The sequence below is a fragment of the Macrotis lagotis genome, chromosome 1 (genome assembly GCF_037893015.1).
Source record: "Macrotis lagotis isolate mMagLag1 chromosome 1, bilby.v1.9.chrom.fasta, whole genome shotgun sequence".
Lineage (NCBI taxonomy): Eukaryota > Metazoa > Chordata > Mammalia > Peramelemorphia > Peramelidae > Macrotis > Macrotis lagotis.
Window position 1 is genome coordinate 502,713,853 of NC_133658.1, and position 19,265 is coordinate 502,733,117.

Genomic DNA, 19,265 nt, shown 5'->3' on the forward strand with positions numbered 1-19,265 from the left:
CTGTCCACCAGTTATATAAGACCCAGGAAATCATTTGTTCTGGGGTTGCCAATGCAACCACAGGAGGAACTCAACATTCAGTAAAACTAGGAGCTTTTAAGGAATGAATTAATTAAATGTTTGGTCATATAACACAGACTAGTTTTTAAAGTGATAATTTTGTATGACCAGTGACTGATATTATGAATATTTAAATGGCCCTTTGCAGAAAAAAAGCTTTCCCCTCCCCTACTCTAAAGTGTTAACAAAAATTGAATAATAGCAAAAAGAGAAAACAGATACAGAGATATTAAGGACATAAAATATATAAGAACTTGTCAATTGATTGGATGTGAACATGAGGGAAAGGGAAGAATCAAAGGTAAAGAACTTAAGCACCTGGAAGAATTGCAGTGTTATTAATAGACACAGAAAAATTATGGAGGAGGAAATTTTCAAGGAGAGTACTCAGTTTTGAATGTTGAATTGAACATGGTAGTGGTCCCTCCCAATTCTAACAATTCAATAGATTACATGGTTTATATAGAACTGGAAGGGACCTCATAGTTTATCTTCATTTTATTTTATTTTACATGTACTTCATTTTACAAATGAGAAAATTGAGGTTGGAGATCTTAGATGAATTAATCTTGGAAACATGGGTAATAAATGGCAGAGCTAGCCAGGATTTATGATTAAGGTAGGTACATGATAAGATTTATAACAACAAATAATGCAAAGCACTGTTCTAAGTGCTTTATAACTATTGTTATCTCATTTGTTTTTCACAATAACTCCATTGAGTTATAGGTGCTATTATTTTCCCTGTTTTACAGATGAGGAAAGTGAAAGTGCCATGCCAAGGGTCACACGGTTAGTAAATGTCTGAGACTGGATTAAAACTTATATCTTCCTGATCCCAGGGCTAGTGATATATCTATTGTATCACCTAGCTATCTTATATGAACACCTAGGTGGTGCAATGGATAGAGCTCTGGGTCTGGAGTCAGGAAGATTTAAGTTAATTGACCTCAGACACTGTTTGACCCTGGGTAAGTCACTTAACCCAGTTTGCCTAATTTCCTCATCTGTAAAAAGACCTAAGAAGGAAATGGCAAATCACTACAGTAGCTTTGCCAAGAAATCTCCAAAGGGTTCTCACAAAAAGACAATAGCAGCTACCTTATAGATACATTGTTCTACTTGCTGTTTTCTCTGTCTCTTTGTACTGGCTGTTCTCCAAGCCTGAAATGTTCTTTCCTCACCTCTGTACGTCTTAGTTTCCCATTGTTTTTATAGTTGTGCTCCCCTGTACCACAGTATGCCAGGACCTTCCATTATTGCTCAGTTTATCCAGGTCTATGTTTTTCCATGACACTATCTATCCATCTCATCATCTTCTTTTGCATTCAGTCTTTCCCCATTGTCCAAGAAACTCTCAAAATCTTCTCCAGCACCCACAAAAATGTCAGTACTGTGGTGTTCAGTTTCCTTATAATCCAACTCTCACAGCCATATATTACTTCTAGTAAAACCATAGCTTTGACTATATAGACCTTTGTTGGCAAGGTGATGTTTCTGCCTTTTAGTAGATTTGCCATGGTTTTCCTTATAAGGAACAAGAGTCTTAATTTCATAGCTATAGTCACTGTTTGCAGTGATCTTTGAGCACAAGAATATAAAATTTTATACTGCTTCAATTTCTTCTCTTTCTATTTGCCAGGAAGTGATGGGAGAGTTACTAAGATCTTAGTTTTATTTTTTGGTTTTTTTAAGTTGTTTCAAGTCAGCTTTGGGACCTTTTTTCTTTCACCCTTATCAAGAGGGTTCTCTTTACTTTCTTCCATCAGAGTAGTATCATATGTATATCTAGCATTGTTGTTATTTCTCTAGGAAACCTTAATTCCAGCTCTTGATTTATGCAGATGTTATTTTGTATGAGCTACTTTGTATATAACATAAAATAATAAAGTGACAATATACAGCCTTGTCACACTCCTTTTAGTTTCTCTGAATTCCTTAAAATCTCAACTCAAATTCTACCTTTTTCAGAATGCCTCTCCAGCTCCCCCAGCTGCTAGAACTTTCACCTCTGGGGTTATCTTCCATTTCTTCTAGATGTGTCCTGTTTGAATCTATTTATTTATTTATTTATTTATTTATTTATTTATGTCTCCTCCAAATATCAATGGGAGTTCCTTGAGGACAGAAAAAGTTTTTAACCTGTCTTTGAATATCCACATCTTAGCATTGTTCCTGTTATTCAGCAAACATATAATAGATGCTTTTTTGTCTCACTGAATATGAAAAATAAATGCATGTATAAAAATTCAAATACTTTAATACAATAGGGACTGAACATCTATTTAACTTATAAAATGAACCCAAATTAACTGTCCATTGAATATAAATTTATTTTTAAGTTTAAAAAAGGTATCTTTAATCATGTATGACAGCTGTCTTACAAAAAGTGTTGACTGGCAAGATCCTATCTAATATACATTTTTCCTCTTAATTCATATTATTTGTACTTCATACACTCTGTATTCCTGCCGAACAGGCCTTCTAGGTCTTCCTTCATTTTACCCTATATTCTCTTGTCTCTTTATATTTAATTGGACTTTTCAAAGCCATAGGTAGCTATTTTTCCACAAGGGTCAAGAAACAAGAAATACCCTGAAGTGGAAAGGGGAGCTAAAACTTTTCATTTTAATTAATTATTCTTATCAACTAGCTATTAGTTAAGCCATTGGTTGCATGTACCAAGGATGTTAAATAAATATGTATGGGTGGTAGTAGTTCTCACATGTAGTTCTCACATTCTTTCATCCTATCTTAACTCCTTACCTGTCTTTCATTCTTAGTATTTATTGAGGATAACGCAAAAGTTCCTCCAAGACACCTTGACAAAGCACTTATACCAAGGTCTAAAGATGATTGAGTTGCAATTATCTTGTCAAAGCTGATGCATGATAATGTGGTAATGCCTCACATAATATAATTGAGAAAGAGATGGCAAAAGAGAGCTAGTCATGTATTCAATTCTAAGGCATACCCTACTTCAGATGGCCTACTTAGTTGCTGATATTCACATGGCCCTCTAAACTCAACAGAAAATGAGACACTATCTATAGCAACCAAGTACCTATTTCATGGACCCTCTTAACCCACCCCTGCTTGGTGACCAGGCAAACTTTCTTTTTTCCTTCCTCTCTATTCTTAAACTTACCAACAGAAAGATTTGAAGATTCAGAGGCTATTAGTTATTCTGATACTCTTTTCCCATTCCTATTCCCATTCCCATGTCTCTGTTTAAATCTCTGCTTAGGTGGAAGGCTATAATGTTGAAACCCATAGGAAAAGGAAATATCTGGCTCGAATTACCCAGATCTCAGTAATAGTGATCCTTTGATAAGTAAACCTAGAGAAGCCAGACAAGGTCAGTTTTACCAGGAACATAAATGCAAAACAAAGTAGAGGCATGATCTTTATTTAATTGTGGGCAGGTAGCATGGGTGACCCTAACCCTCCCATTCTACAACTGCTCCCCAGTGAGAACTGTCTTCAGACTAGAGGTCACTAAATCATGTGCCTTCCTATATCAAGAAGTCTGGAGCAAAATCCCAGTTCCCTGATGTGACTCAGAGACTTATCCTTGAACCTGGATGACACATTTGATGGTGCTGTCTGTAGATATCTTCAAGATCCAGATCAGGTGCTACATCCTCCATGAAATTTTTCATGATTCTCCTCTGGTTTTTTTTCCCCCTTTTTTATTTTTTCTGGAGATTTTATCTGGATCTTTCCCTTATCTGTATCAGATTCTACTTTGCATTATTATTATTTTATATATATATATATATGTCACACTCCCCTTAATAAACTATAAACTTCTTGAAGACAGAATTCTGTACAATATAATATATTTAAATCTGATGAATAATGAAGTACATTTATTAACTATTTAATAATTTTGTTAAGTTTTTGGATCTATTGATCAAATCTGGATTTTTACAATATGCAAAAAATTATTCATCTTTTTGCATTGTACTGTAGGTGTACATAACAGGTATTATACTATTATATCTCCTGGAATCTTACCTTTTTCCATTTTTTTTTTGCATCTTGAAGAAGAAAGTTTCAAAGTCCTTAAAAAAGCAATTTGTTATGACTACAACTCCTTGCCTTATTTATATGCTTTCTAATTCTTAATTTCCTTCTAGCATTTCCAATTTTGTCCAGACAACACATTTCTATTATGTTTAGGTTACTGTAAAGCACAACAATACTTATGACTTGGGACCAAAGGGTTAATAATCATAGAACTTTTTTGTTTTAAACACAAAGGTTCTATTACAATCAATTTTGAGTGACAGGTAATAAAAAAGGAGGTAAATATTAGGAAAGTGTAATATTTCTTTAAGAAATGGTTACTACTGGGGTGGCTAGGTGTAGCAATGGATAAAGCACTGGCCCTGGAGTCAGAAGTACGTGGGTTCAAATCAGGTCTCAGACACTTAATAATTACCTAGCCGTGTGGCCTTGGGCAAGCCACTTAACCCCATTTGCCTTGCAAAAAAAAAAACCTAAAAAGAAAAAGAAATGGTTACTACTAAGAGCATTATGGACTTTTTCTTTTTTTATTCTTTATTATAAGGGAGGGATCTATGAGAAGGGAAGAGGAGAGGAACATATTGGGAAATATAGTTGATGTAAAAACAAAAGATATCAATATTTTTTGAAGAACATATGGTATGACCATATGCCATATGGGCTCAGAATGCAGGCTGAACTCTTTTTAAACATGGCCAATACCAGAACTTGTTTTAATGGAAGTTTTGCTTTTCCTTCTTTCCCAATTGGGGGAAGGGATGGAAGAAAGGAGAAAAGTAGATTTATGCTAATGGAAAAATTAAAGCTGGATAAAAATTTAAAAGGACAAAATAAAAAGCATATGACAGCAAAGTTTACTTAGTGTGAAGGCTAAAAGAAGTAGTTTATTGTCATAGAATCACAGAATTTAAGATTTAGAATAAACCATCTAGTCTAAATAACTAGTTCCAAATATGGAGAGAGAGTACCCAACAACTCTCCAGGTTAACCATTATATAGTCAGACAGCTCTACTTATTAGGAAGGTTTTCTTGACATCAAACTCTTTTCACTTATTGCTCCTAGTTCTATTATCTGGGAACAAACAGAACAAGTTTAGACCTTCTTTATACAACAGCTCTTCAAATACTTGAAGACAACTGTAATGACCCCTTTTCTCCACATTAAACATGCCTTATTTCTTCAACATATCCTCATATGTCAGATAGTCAAGATTCTTCACTAACCTCCCTCTTTGCCAAATCAGTGCCCTTCTTAAACTGTAGGTCCTAAAATTTAACAGAATTCTTCAGGTCTGATGAGGGCAGATAGAGTACAAGGGAACCTATTACTATCACTTCATTATTCTTGGAAGTTATGTTTCTCTTAATGAAACCCCTCCCAAATCACATTAGATTTATGGCTACCACACTATAGTTCAGTCTCATATATGGTTTAATCCATGAAAACTGCTATATCTTTCATGTCTTCAAAAAAAACCAACAAAATGCTATCTACCCTTACTTCCCCTATATTATACTTGAGTAGATTTTTTTTAATTCAAGTGCAAGAGTTTACATTTTCAATACTGAATTTCAACTTAGATTCAGCCTAGTGCTTTAGCCTTTTAAGATCCTTTTGCATACATACTATCATCCACTGCATTAGGTACTCCTTTCCAGATTTCTGTCACCTACATATTAGATGACCATACCAACTCTGCCTTTATCCAGGTCATTGATCAAATTGTTGTTAGAGTGTATAGAATCTAGCATAGATCCTTATGAGAACTTTTAGATACTTTCCAACCAGTTCTGAATCCATTTGATTGTATTATTATTATATTGTACTATCATATTTCTCCTCCACAAGAATAAACTACTATATCAAAAACTTTGCTAAAATCTGGGCAAATTATATCAAAAGCAATTTTTTTATCTACTAGTTTGGTAATTCTATCAAAAAAAAAATTAGGGTTTCCAGAGCAGACCATGGCCGGCCAGGCTGCCCTAGCACCCATCTTCCAGGCAGAAGAGGACTGCCAGCCCACCTGGGCCGAGATGCCCACCGGCTACAACAGGCCCGACACGCACCTGCAGGTCCTGGGCAAGCCGGTGATGGAGCGCCGGGATACCCCCTACATGCACTCGCTGGCAGCCTACGCCTTCTCCTGAGGGGGAAGGGTCCTTGAGGTCAGCTTTGGAATGGCCATTTCGGCCAGCAAAGTGCAAGAAGCCAACATCCAGGAGCATTGGACCATTGAGTGCGATGATGGCATCTTCCAGCGGCTTCAGGAGTGGGCCCAGCATCAGCCCCATAAGGTTGTCCCCTTGAAAGGCTTGTGGGAAGAGGTGGTGCCCAATCTGCCTGATGGACATTTTGATGGAATTCTATATGACACCTATCCCCTCTCTGAGGAGAACTGGCATACCCATCAATTCAACTTCATCAAGGCTCATGCTTTCCTCCTGCTGAAGCCTGGGGATGTCCTCACTTATTGCAATCTCATATCCTGGGTAGAACTGCTGAAGACTAAGTACACGGATATCAAAAAGATGTTTGAGGAGACCCAGATTGCAGCCCTGGTGGAGGCAAGTTTCAAGAAAGAGAATACCAGCACTACCGTGATGGACCTAGTGCCCCCTGAGGAATGCTGCTACTACTCCTTCCCCAAGATGATCACCCCAACAGTCATCAAACACTGAAGATGCCAGTTTTCTCTTCCTACTAGGCTGACCCTGGACTGGGGGCACCAGAAACTCTAGCCTGCTAGGTTTGCTCAGTAGATCCCAGACAACATATTAACAGGGGAACTTGACAGGGGAACTTGACACAAGAAGAGAGGCAGAGAGTAAGTAGGGGATTGAGGGACTCTCTAGGCATGTCTCCTGACTTGAGGCCCCAAGGGTAGTAAAGAGGCTTCTGTTTTAATCCAACAAAAGCATATTAAGCTCTGGGCTGAGCCCAATGCTAGACGTTAAGGTTTAGGATTTTTCTGTCTTTTGATTTGTCTACCATCTTAGTCCTTGAAAGCCACTCAGGGCCTTGATTTGTTTCATTTGTAGAAAAGGTACATGTATCTGCTTGACAGGAAAGTTAATATTTAGGCTACCTATATGGAATGTTCTTCACCAAAAGTCTCTCCAAGGAATTGTTTTAAGGAAATAGGCTTTCCCTTTTATGTAGGGCTTATCAAATGCTCAAAATGGTGCTGGAGAAGTCCAGAGAAGTCTAGAGCTTGGCCCCCTAGCTTTGAAGGGTTTATACCCCATTTTAGACAGAGTATTGCTAATCCAATAGTGAGTCTAGGGGTCAAATGCTCCTATTATGAGGTTTCCCCTCATTGGAGGGCTTTAAAGAATCAACATCTACTTGTTGGGAATGGGATTCTTGTTCAGATGATAGCTGAATTAGATTGGGTGGCTTCTGGGGTCTCCATAGCACCCCTTGGGATCAGGGAAAATGTTTTTATCTTTCTTTGTAGCCTCAGGGTATAGCACAGTGCCTAATACTTAATCCTTAATACTTTCTTGTTTGGTGGTTAACCCTTTTCCTTTGAGATGGGTGGAGCAAAGAATAGCCCCATGTTATAGATGGTAGAGAAGCATTGGATCTACTAGAGAAGACCCAGGTTCTTGTCTCACTTCCGGTGCATACCAGTGTGACTCTGGGCAAGTCACAGAACCTAGTTCCTCTAAGAATCTTCTTCAGATCAAGCTGCAGATCTGCATCAGTAGAGAAAATTTCTTCATTGGAGTGTCCCCTTTCATTGCCAAAGTCAGAAGTTCAGTCCCTTTCCCTTTATAAGTGAAAAAACTGGGAAGTGATTTGTTCTTAGACACTAAAGTTAGAGTTGGGATCTGAACTTGGGTCTTGAGTCCCAGAGGCTGAGGGACTCTAGGCTCCAGCAAGTTCCACCATCCCATTTGTTCTCTTTCAGTCTGTTTCCCTATAGAAATCCATTTGAAAGCCTTAATTTTTACTAATACACTGTGAGCCCCCCCCCCCCCATCTTTTATTCAGATTTTGGTGCTCTTCAGACCAGGTGCTCTACTGGGGTGGCAGAGGTCCTGTGGGGGAAGGGAAGGCCTTGTATTTTCTCAGTTGTAGCAGAAAACCTGCTGCTAAAATAATAAGGCAATTCTGACCTCAAAAAAAAAATTAGGGTTTCATATTCGGGAAGCAAAACCTGGAGAGGTAAGTTATACCAGGAGAAAGGGAGGCTATATAGAGATATAGAAAAGTGCTAAAGGAATGGTCAGAAAATCTGGATCTTGATTTTTGCAGCTGATGAAACAAATAACCTTAGGCAGTTCATTTATTTCTGTTGGCAGCAGTTTTCTTAATTGAATAAGGTGTTGAAATAAGTGCTAGGATTTTAATATGAAATTCATTTCATAGTAGATTTTCCAATTTAGAGACATTTGACATGAAATATTTCTTTTTTTATATATATTTTTCACTAGGGCCTTCATAAAATGTTATCATTGAGACATTCTATGGGAACCTATTTCTACAAAGTCTGCTTTCCAACACTGTTTTTAAAAGTCTCAAATGTTTGATTAAGCAGTAGAGGCTCAAGGGGCAGCTAGGTGGCGTAGTGGATAAAGCACCAGCCCTGGAGTCAGGAGTACCTGGGTTCAAATCCGGTCTCAGACACTTAATAATTACCTAGCTGTGTGGCCTTGGGCAAGCCACTCAACCCCGTTTGCCTTGCCAAAAAAAAAAAAAAAAGAAGTAGAGGATCTGGGACCCTTGATGCTGAATTTACCTAACCATCCCCAATCTTTCAGTACTTCATGTGCCTCTGGGTCCTTGCTAGAACACTCTCTGGGTTGGGGAACTTTGACTTTTGGGTTTCAAAGGATGGTCTTCCCTTGGTCTATAATAATCATGCACATAAAGATATGGTTTACATTGCAACTACAGAACAGAAAGATTAGTAGGATGGAGAGGGAAGAGAGATAGGTGAAGGATATTGTCCTGAATAATTGCAGCTCAGGAGCTTTGTCCTCAGATTTTTGACAGCCTTGATCCAAATCAATTTACTGGTTTTAGACACCATTATTAGCCAGTTACAAGAACTGGAGTTGAATGCTAACCACATATAGGGATCTGGAGGTTCTGGACAGATTCCTAACACAATCCCTCTGTATCTCAGCATGAATAAAATCAAGAACCTCAATGTTCCAGAGACCCTCAAGAAGTTGCTGAAACCCTAGAACTTAGGTTCTTTTAAAATGAGCTAATGAGCTTCAGGTCATCTTCCCCACTGTCTAAGATGTCAATGAAAGCAACAAAGCCTCTAACTCTCAGAAGGAAACTGATCATAAAGTATCCAAAGAATGACTATGGGGAGAATGATAAAGATACAAATAAAGAAGAGGATGGAGAAAAGTTCAATGATGTCACTGTTAATGAAAATGAAAAAAGTTATTGATGGAGAAGAGACAGATGGGATAGAGGATGAAGAGAGTTGGGGAAAAGATGGAAATAAAGATGATGAGGAAAATGGAGAACAGTTCTTTTAGGAAGGGAAGAGGAAAAGAGCAAGCCAATGGAGGCAGAGATTGCAATGAGGAAAAAACAACTGAGCCAGTTGCAAATGGTGGCCTTTTGGATATTAGATTTACCCTCACCATTTTTTCCCCCTCAACTTTAGGTTCTGTTCCAAAAAGGATGCAATGGGACCCTCATAGTTAACCAAATACACAATGACAAAGTTGTCTTCATTTTCAGGAGTGTTTAATGTTGGATTCTTTTTTTTTCTGAATCCTTCTTTCTCAGAAAAAATTCTGGCACTTTCTCAGGATAAAATTCTGATTCCCTCCCCTTTTCAAAGAAAAGGAAAAACCTGAATACAAAATAAAGCTAAAAGTCATCCCAGAATTCATCTAGGATAAAAGATTTAGAGATGAAAAGGTTCTTAAAAGTCACCAAGTTCAATTTCTTAATTTTATAGAAGAGAAATTGAGAATCAAAAGAGTTAAATAATTTATCCAAAATTAAATAGGCAGTAAGTAGCAGAGCCAAGATTTAAACTTTCATCCTGATTTTGCTTTACAGTATCCCATTTTAACTTTCTTATTCTGTATATATAAGAAACCAAGTCCAAAGAATTGAAAAAGAATCAAAAACTGGGATTTCTGAAGCCATTTTACTATACAGATAAAGAAATTGAGGTCCAAAAAGGTTAATAAGTTTGTCCAATTTCAAATACTACAGGATTCAAATCTAGGGCCCTTGCATGCAAATTCCACCCAACACTTAAACTTCAGGTGTTTTCTGGATGTGTGCTAGAATTAAAAAATCTCCCAACTCAAAGATCTCAACCAGAAAGACAAAAAATTATTACCCTTATAAGAGCAAATGGACCTCAGTCAGTGAGTCAGAGATTTAAGAGTACATACTTTAGGGGGCAGCTAGGTGGCGCAGTGAATAGAGCACCAATCCTGGAGTCGCATCTCAGACTATTGAGAATTACCTAGCTGTGTGATCTTGGGTAAGTCATTTATCCCCACTGCCTTGCAAAAAAAAAGAGTGAAAACAGTACATGGTTTATGTCTACCACACTATGCTCCTGTTTGGTTTTTTTTTTTACTAAATTTAAGTTCAATGTCTGCATTAACTTCCTTCTTAGCATTCCTCAAGAACAATGACAGGATCTAGAGAAATAATTACTAAATTTAAAAAACAGTCAGCATTGGGGGAAGCTAGGTGGTGAAGTAGATAGAGCACTGGCCCTGGAGTCAAGAGTACCTTGAGTTCAAATCCAGTCTCTGAAATTTAATAATTGCCTAGCTGTGTGACCTTGGGAAAGTCACTTAACCCCATTTCCTTAAATAAAATTTTAAAATAAAAGTCAACATTTTATCTATTTCATACTGAATTATAAAGCAATTAGATTGACTATAAAAATTCAGTTTGTCACTACATTTCTCAGAAATCTGCAGGATTTAACTGGCAGAAATTAATCAAAGATGTCCCCATCATTGTAAATCAACCTGGGGCACTGTTGACTAGGATTAAATAAAAATCCCTTAAGAAACGTCTTGATGGGGGCAACCAGGTGGCACAGTAGAGTAGTGGTACTGGAATCAGGAGGACCAGAGTTCAAATCTTAACCTCAGACACTTAAAAATTACTTAGCTGTGTGACCTTTGACAAGTTACTTAACCCCACTGATGTAAAGATACCTGGCCAGGGGAGTGCTGAGATCAATTGGAGACAAAGTTTGTAAATCTTTTTTTTTTTTACATTGTAAAGGGAATTTTCCTTCTTCCTTCCACACCTGAAGGCCTGGCCTTTAACCTGATTTGGATTGCTTTGCTTTCTGTGGAGGGAGCTAAGGAGCACAAGCCCTGGAAGACCACCCAAAAGAGACCCCTCCCTAAGAGGCAAAATCTCCAATGAGGGACTTGGCTCATTCTCAGGTCACCACCCCCACCCATTGACTCTGGGAGAGAATTTAAGGAGATATAGGGAAGGGTTTGGTCTCTTGTCTCCTATTGAACCCTGGTCCACTGGCCTGGCCAATTCAATTTTCAATCCACGTGTTCTTCTCTTTAAGCTCCTTTTAACATTTCTATTACTTTCTTAATATGCTGTAACTTCCTTTAATAAATCCCTATTTTCTTTCCAAAACCTGCATTCCCGAGTCTGAGTCGCGATTCATTGTGGGGCAGAATAGAACCCAAGAAACAAATCAGCAGCAGCACTATTGCCTTGCCAAAAACCAAAAAAAAAAAAAAAAAAAAAAAAAAAAAAAGAAAAAAGAAATGTCTTGATGAAACCAGAAAGGAAATGAAATATCCTGAATGGGATTCTTTTAACAAGTAGTTACTCAAAACTACCAAATGAGAAGCTGAAAGTAATTTAGTTTCTGTTAAAGAAACATCAAACAAATTGAGGAATAAAAAGGAAAAGGCAGTAAATCAAATTTATAACCTCCAAAGCAAAGTCTAAACTCTTTCCATGAACAATCAGAATTGTATTGCTCAATTAAAACAGGAACTCAGAAACTTTATGTTGGTCAGACCAAGCTGCCTCTCCCAGAAAAGATTTATCTACCCCTCCCTGGGAAAGATCCACCCTTTCTTGTACTTTTCACAGCTATCTGTAAGAGAAGTATTCTTAATCAAACAAGAGATAAAAGCAATTACAAAAGATCAAATAGCTACCTTTATTTGAAACTGAAAAGCTTCTGAAAAGACAAAAGTTAATGCACCTAAGAAGGGAAGTGGTTGAATGGGAGAGTGGTGGGAAGCTTTCTATCAAATATCTCTGATTTTACTTTTTAAAAGTGTGTGCGCATACATATGTGTATGTGTTTGCATGACACCCCAAAAGAGGCAGTCAAAGGAAATAAACAGTTCTCAAAGAAATGCAAAATGCTCTCAATCACATAAAAAAAATGCTCCAAATCACTATGGAAGAGAAATACAAATCAAACTTTTGTTTTACTTCACACCTTGCAAATTGGCAAAAAAATAAAATAAATACCAAAAGAATGGCACTAGTCTATGTTGGAGGGGTTGTGGAAAGGAAAGTACAGTGATATAAAGTTAATGGAGCTATAGATTGGGATAACTATTTTGAAAAGCAATTTGGAATTATGCAAATGAAGGGGACTAAAATGTCCATACCTTGTGAACAAGAGACTCTTTTCTTTACCCTAAGGAAATCATTTAATAAGAGGAAAGACTTCATATAAAAATATAGGTAAAATTGGAAACAAAGTAGGTGCCCATAAATTGAACGAACATCAGTTGAAAAAACTGTGGTGCATGAATGTAATGGAATACTATGCTATAAGAAATTATGTGTGATGACTAAAGAGAAACATGGAAAAATCTATATGAACTGATGGAGAGAAAAGTAAGCAGAGCCAAGAAAACAATATACACAGTAATTTCAACAATACAAATAAAAGGAAATCCAAAAAAATCAAAAGTAAATGAAACAAAATCATAAAGATCAAGTGAAACTCAAATGAAGACATATGAGAAGACATTCCCATTACCCTTGTGTAGAGGTGGAAGGGTCACAGGAATAATACATTATACATGTTTTCAGACTTTTTCAATGTATTTATCAGCCATGCTACTTTTTTCCTCACTAAAAATATTGTCATATAGATTGACTCACAGGGAAGTAATGGGGAAAGGACATATGGAATCTATAGTCAGAGATTATAGACATTGTGAATAACCTATTATATATATGTATACATATATATATATATATAAAAATTTTTTTGGCAAGTGCCTGGTTTTAGAAATAAAAACAATTACCTCCAACAATTCAAACCAAGCTGCTTAGGTCTCTCACCATAATTCTATGAGAAAATATAAATACAGCTGTAGTTAGATAAAAAAGATTTTACATTTAGAGTATGGTAAATATGGATAAGCAAGAACAATAAAAATCTATTGGTGGAACTGTGATTTAGTTCAATCAAAGCAAAGAAATTGACTAAAATGTCTATATTTTTTGCCTCAGTGATCTCACTACTAGGTATATCCCCCAAGTTAAGTCACACACACACATATTTAAAAAAAGATCCACTATACTAAAATAGTTATAATCCTTTTTTGAAATAGCAAAGAGCTGTTAAGTAAAAGGTTTCTAAAAGACTGTTGTACTTGGGGTTGGCTAGGTGGTGCAGCGGATAGAGCACAGGCCTTGGAATCAGGAGTACCTGGGTTCAAATCTAGCCTCAGATGCTTAATAATGATTACCTAGCTGTGTGGCCTTGGGCAAGCCACTTAACCCCCATTTGCCTTGCAAAACCTAAAAAATAAGAAAGACTTTTGTACTTGGATCATCATTTTCCTTGTCCAGGATTCTTTGGGGCAGCTTCTCCCCTCCACACAACTTGACTGCCTCTAACTTTCCTGATATGGCTTCCTGATGGAAAGGCATAAAAAAAATCCCAGTCTAATCTGGATTTCTCAGACTTGGTAGATGCCTGAGTCCAGGCCCATCCTCATATCTTTTTTTTAAAGTTTTTGCAAGGCAATGGGGTTAAGTATCTTGCCCAAGGTCACACAGCTAGGTAATTATTAAGTGTCTTGAGGTTGGATTTGAACTCAGGTAGTACTGACTCCAGGGGTGGTACTCTATCCACTATGCCACCTAGCCACTGCGGCCCCCCATCCTCATATCTTGATAACTTACTGATCAGAGGCATTATAGGATGGAGACAAGTAAACTAAGTGTCACAGCATACTTGCTGTGCTAGAGAAAAGATTTTGTATCATTCCCCCAGAGATTGTAGTCAGGGGAGACAAAGGAGTCAGAACCTCCCCTGACATCATGAGAAGTTGTAAAAAAAATTATAAAAGTAGTATTAATACTTGTTCACTGATATGTGTTATTATGGAATATCTGTATGATTCCAGTCATTTTCATAGACAAAAACAGTTGAATTTGTGTATTTTAGTCTCAAATTTGAGAAAAGACAGAAAGTGAGGCAGCAGCAAGCTGTGCCTGACCTCAGACTGCACAATCCCTCACAAACTGGGTTGAGCAGACACAAAGAACCACATGCCCATTTGCTATTATTCTGTATGTCACCAGGGTAATGTTTATAAACCTTAATATATATATATATATATACCCACTTTCCATAGTCTAGATGATGCATTTCACATTTGTATAAAAGATAGTTAAGATTTTAACCACCAAAAACCACCAAGTAAGGTGATCAGTATATCTGCCTCACTGAATGGGCATGCATGTGCTCTATTAGATTCATTCAGTACAAATCCTATCTTTTATACTGTGTGTGCCTCCCAGACTTTAATGCCCCTGTACATTACTGAATTCCCCTAATGTAGTTTTCAGGGAGAGGTTTTGTGGTAGGCCAGGGAATAATATTGAGTGGATAGAGGTGCAGAGAAGTCTTGGTTTCAACTTAGATCTCTAGACTGAGAGGCTAAGATCTTTTAGTCACTACTACAGATGATTCTGATGCATGTTGATTATTGCCAGAAGGGTTTGTGTAGGAAACCCTGATGTTACTAGAGCTAGTCTGCTCATCATCACCTTCTCATAAAGGAAGAATTCAACAAGTAAAGATGGTATCATCTATTCCTTGGCTTTAATTTTTGTGGTGCTTCTTTGATTTATCAACACTGTTGTGTATTAGGAGACTCACTGTAAGCTTCAAAGATTGTGTGACTTTTGAGACTTAATTCTGAAAGAGAGGGAAAAGGTCTAGAATTTCTTTCTTTTGTTCTCCTCTTCATTTTCAATTATCTTTTTCTCCCTTTTTTCCCCTTAGTCCTATTCATGCTAATAAGACTATTCATTAATATTTTAAAAATGATCAGGGCAGCTAGGTGGCGCAGTGGATAGTGCCCTGATCCTAGAGTCAGGAGGACCTGAGTTCAAATTTGACCGCAAACACTTAATGATTGCCTAGCTGTGTGACCTTTGGCAAGTCACTTAACCCCATTGACTTGCAAAAAAAAAAATCCCGATCCTTTAGAATGTGGGGGAGGAGAAGATCTACGATTATTGGGTTTTATTCTTATGGATTATTTTGGTTCCCTTTCCCCCTTTCCCCTCCCTTACAACCCATGACAGGAGAACTATCCATTAAGAACCATATAAGCATTAAGACTTGTCCACAAGGGGTAGTATGTAATCGGATCAGTGTTTTCCTCACCTCAGTTTCCCTAACAGTTTCCTTCTCCCACACAACTTTCTTAAACGCCACCTTACTCCTTCAATGCAACTTGATTGATCTAGTTTCTCCAACTCAACTTTCAGGTCAAGAGACATTAAAAAAAAATTCCTCAAACTTGTTAACTGGAACCATATGGTGTTACCACATCCTGATAATGTTCTAACCAGATTTGTTTCAGCCTAGAGATATGGGTGTTAGAGGGGCTATGTCCAGAGAAGCTAAGTGTTATTGTAACTTGTTGTATAACTTTGTTGTGTTAGAACAAAGTAAACCTTTACCCTTGTCCAATGTTTCATGACCTGAACTAAAAAGGTGCTGGCCTCCTGAGTACTTAGACTTCAAGAAATGTAATGGGGGTAGGAGGGGGGCAGAAAGGTAGAAAAAAAAAAATATATATATATACATACATTTAAATACACATATATATTTATACAAATGCATACACACATATATGTGACTTTCAGAGAGGGAAAGGGAGGAGGGATACAATGTAGATGATATTAAAAACAATGTATCAATAATAATATATCTTGAAGGTTTTTAAAGCTTTATTGTTAGCATTTTGTTTTTCCCAATTACATGTCAAGAAAGTTTTTAACATTCATTTTTACAAGATTTTTGAGTTCCAAAATTTTCATCCTCCTTTCCCTTCTTCTAAAAATGGTAAACAATTCGATTTAAGTTATATAAGTGCTTTCATGTAAAAGACATTTCCATATAAGTCACAGTTGTGAAAAGAAAGAGATCAAAAAGGGGAAAAACACAAAAAAGAAATAAAGTGAAAAAAGTATGCTTTGATCTGCATTGCAAGTGCATCAATTTTTTTTTAGTTTTTTTTTTTTGTAAGGCAATGGGGTTAAGTGGCTTGCTCAAGGCCACACAGCTAGGTAATTATTAAGTGTCTGAGACTGGATTTGAACCCAGGTACTCCTGACTCTAGGGCCGGTGCTTTATCCACTTCACCACCCAGCTGCCCCAAGTGCATCAATTTTTTATCTGGATTTTCTTTCATGAGTCCTTTGTACTTGGATCTTTTCACTGCTAAGTACTAAGTCATTCATAGCTGATCATCACACAGTGTTATTGATACTGTTTACAATGTTTTTCTGGTTCTGCTTATTTCACTTTGCATCAGTTTGTACAAGTCTTTTCAGGTTTTTTCTGTAGTTTTAAAAGAATTCCCTCTGTAAATCATCATCTATACAATTGAGGATCACAGTTCTGTGCCTTCCTGCCACTCAAAAATCTTTAATGGCTCCTTTTTTGTCTCTAGAAACTATTTTTTAAAAAGCCCCTAGTATGGTATTTAAAACCTTACACAATTTGGATCTCCTTTACTTATCCAGTCTTATTTCATATTATGAGCTTCCTCACCTACTCTCCACCCATCAAATTAACCCTGTTAGGTCTGTTCCCCAGACATTTCATCTCTGGCCTGCTTTTATGAGTTCATCCAAGTTTGTAATTCAATATCCTCTCACCTCCCCCTCTTAGAATAGCTTTTTTCATAGCACAACACAGATACCTCTCCCCTATATGATGCTTGTCGTAGTCCTCCCAGTTATTAGCTTTCTCTCCCTTGAGATGACTTGGTATTATTATATGTATTTATTTGATACATATTGCATGTATTTTATTTGATACATGTTGCAACCACTTTCTCCTGGTTTTCCTCATATCTGACTGCTCCTTTGTTTCCTTTGCTAGATCCTTCTCTGTATCACACCTTCAAAACATAGTGGTCCCTCAAAATTTCATTTTGGGCCCTCTTCTTCTATATTCACTTGGTGATCTCTTCAGCTTCCATTGATTTAATTATCATCTCTTGGATATCTTTAATGTCCAGTAGATATCTTAAACTCAATATATCCAAAACAAAATTTCCCCTTCAACCCTCCCACTCTTCTTCCTTCCTTATTCACTGTTATAGGGGTGACATCATCCTACCAGGTTCTCAAGCTCCCATTTAGGATTCTTTCTAATTCCTATCTCTCACCTCTCTCCCCATATCCAAAATGTTGCCAAGACCTATCAATTTTCTCTTTGCAACATCTCTTGTATATGCCCCTTCTCTCCTCTGACACTACTACGACTCTAGAGCAGGCCTTCATCACCTCATGCTTTGATTACTAAAATAACCTACAAGTGAATCTGCCAGCCTCAAGTCTCTCTCCACTCAAATCAATTTACACTTTAAAGTGATTTTCCCTAAAATGCAAGTCTAATTATGTCATCATCCTACTCAATAAATTCCAATAGCTTCCTACTGCCTTCCGGAGCAAATACTTAATTCTCTGTTTCACATTCAAATCTTCATAATCTAGCCCTCTCCTCCCTTTTCAGTCTTCTTATGAAGCAGGGTATATGGAAATGCTACAGTGGACTTGAAGGTCACGACCTTCAGACAGAAAAGATTAATAAATAGAATGCAGCCCATGCATAAGGAATAGTCACAGCCACTCCTTGGCGGGGTTCCCCTTATGGCATAGGTATTGGAGAATACCTTCACTCTTCATCCACCTACTTTGTCCCACCCACCATGAAAATGATTTAAGCAAGGTTCTCTGGAGTGGAGGCCTCTTTTCTCTCTTCTTCCTTGCATTTCCCCACAGGATGGCCAGTTTCTCTAAGCTAGAACCTTGTGCTCTGACCTGGAGCAATATGGCCCAGCTCTATGTGGTCACATTTATGTTAATCTAAGCTTTTCTTCTTTCTCCCCAGCTCCTTACCATTTCCTTCTCCCTTCTTTCCTATGTTGTTTCTGGGCTTATAACCAAATTCTTTCCTGGGTCTATGTTGTTTCTATGAACTGTTTGTGCTTTGTGGGCCTATGATGAACTTTATAGGTCTGTGAATAGAGACCTGAGCTTTTTTTTTCTTTAATAACTTTAGGGCTAGCTGTGACTTTTTCATTTCCAAGAATCCTGTTCTCTCTCTCTCTCTCTCTCTCTCTCTCTTTCTTTTTTTAGTTTTTGCAAGGCAATGGGGGATTAAGTGGCTTGCCTAAGGCCACACAGGTAGGTAATTAAGTGTCTGAGGTTGCATTTGAACTCAGGTACTCCTGGCTACCGGGCTGGTGCTGCATCCACTGTACCACCTAGTCGCCCCCAATCCTGATCTTTCTTGATGGCACTACCCAATTTCCCCATCATCACTTATACCTTACTCCCCAACTCTCCCCTCCAGTAACACTGGCTGACTATTTTCTGTCCCATATGCCTAAAATGGTTTCCTTTAAATTCCAACTAAAATCCCACCTTCTACAAAAAACTTTGCCTAACCCCACTTAATTCCAGTGCTTTTCCTCATTTTCTATTTGAGTATAGTCTCCTCTATTAGATTATAAATCCTGAGGGCAAGTACTATCTCTTGTCTCCTTTTGTACCCTCCTCCCCCACTAAACAAAACACCATCGGCCCAGAGATTCTCTTAATGTTTCTTGAATGATTGACTGAACCTCCCCAACTCTCAGTAAAATGGAAATTTTTTGGGGGGGCAGG

General features: G+C 37.5%; 1 pseudogene; it reads left to right on the forward strand.

Annotated features, from left to right (window-relative positions):
- Positions 1-6,061: 6,061 nt before the first annotated feature.
- LOC141520680 (guanidinoacetate N-methyltransferase pseudogene) lies at positions 6,062-6,812 on the forward strand (annotated as a pseudogene).
- The last annotated feature ends 12,453 nt before the right edge of the window (positions 6,813-19,265 follow it).